The sequence below is a fragment of the Photinus pyralis genome, unplaced genomic scaffold (assembly GCF_008802855.1).
Source record: "Photinus pyralis isolate 1611_PpyrPB1 unplaced genomic scaffold, Ppyr1.3 Ppyr1.4_unclustered_Scaffold5376, whole genome shotgun sequence".
Taxonomy (NCBI): domain Eukaryota; kingdom Metazoa; phylum Arthropoda; class Insecta; order Coleoptera; family Lampyridae; genus Photinus; species Photinus pyralis.
The window spans coordinates 1-1,617 of NW_022171767.1; the positions used below are offsets into that span (position 1 = coordinate 1).

At 37.0% G+C, this 1,617-nt stretch overlaps 1 long non-coding RNA gene across 1 annotated transcript; it reads right to left on the reverse strand.

Annotated features, from left to right (window-relative positions):
- Positions 1 to 687: 687 nt before the first annotated feature.
- On the reverse strand, positions 688 to 1,617 carry LOC116182460. Its single transcript, XR_004147524.1, has 3 exons — positions 1,324 to 1,617; positions 1,141 to 1,271; positions 688 to 1,089 (listed from the first exon to the last, which is right to left on the reverse strand). It is a non-coding gene; the product is annotated as an uncharacterized LOC116182460 (long non-coding RNA).

Genomic DNA, 1,617 nt, shown 5'->3' on the forward strand with positions numbered 1-1,617 from the left:
ATCCGGACGTTCGTTTCGTTTATTTACAGTAATTATTGACACTTTGTTGGTTATTATTATTTTGAAATGCACGTTACTCTTACTGACAGATGACATACAATGGCAGATAAATACGCAAGCTCATCTCTTACCACTACGGTAACTATAAATCGCATAATTTTCGTTAACGTCAGATTTTACGGTTCCGTTCTTACGGCTACGGAACTATAAAGCCAGATCCGGCTTTAATGTGAATAACTGCAACAATTACACAAAATCGGCTTCATAACCACAGCTCCCGCATGAGCAAAACAGATGACCAAAATCACAACGTTCACATTTAAAAGAATGACCAAAATACCCTTAATCATTAAGTTCTCGAATTTTAGGGCACTTCCAGAAAAACCGCGAGCAGGGTGTTAAAGAGGAACATCCCTTCTATCGCCCCTATAGGGGATTTTCTTCTAACCTCTCTGTAACTTCTTTAATGCGATGTCAAAGTTAGGTGTTCTATTTAGAAATGTGCTAGGTCAAAAAAATTAATTTCTCAAATTCTGGAGCACTTCTAGAAAAACTTTAACAGGGGTTTTTAAGAGGAACTACGCTTCTATCATCCCTGCGAGGACTTCTCTTTCAATCTGCCTTTTGGTATGTAGGGAAGTTACATTTCTCGATGTGTGGTTCACTTTTGAAATAAACGCTTCCAGATGACGAATAGGATAATCGTTTAATTATCAGGATACAAATTTTGTTGACAATATTTGTGTAACTTTGTTAGCGAATGACACGTCTTCGTTTACATACTACGGTGCACCCATCAAACAGAACGAGATACGTGTCTAACAATGTCTCACGTGCTCGTGTTTCTACACAGGTACATGTATTAGCATCTTGTAAATATACAAATCTCTCATTCAATGGAGATTACATATTTAACTAATCGTGTTAGTAGATATATCACGATTGAACTCGACATAATTTCCATTACGAAGGAGCATCAACTTGTCGATGTGCTTGTTCCTTACAAGAGTCGTAGAACATGAGCTTCGTTCCATTAACACGGTTTATCTCTGGACTCTTTATCCATTATTAATTCCCACGAACCTGTAACTGTTGACTCAATTTGCATTACAGGTAAGAATAAGTGAAATTTGAGATTACCTATTTTTATAGCGACAGCGTACACCTCCAATTTATTGTTAAGGGGACCCGGCGCCTCTTGCACATCTTTCGATTTCCATCGGCCTTTTTCTTGCTTTATATTAAACAATATTGCGCAGCAGGTGCAAATCCTACATTCATTGTTTACTGTTATCATAAAAGGAATCGTAAAATTGGACTTACCGAATATGTACGTAAAAACTGTAAAGGTCACGTGTGACCGACGTAAATAACCCAATAAATCGCTTGCCTTCTCAAAATTGATGAACGTATAAATAATCCATTTATACGTTCGATGTAAGTAACAATCAATAACAGCTGTTTTGTTTTTGCGCAACCGCAAATAAAACGTACCTACGACCTACGGCTACTTTCCTTCTCTAAGGTAACTGCGCATTTGCATGCAGAGTAGTTTTCATTCATACCATTTCCATTTGATACATTAAATTTGTGTCTTATTCTTATGCGTTACATTTT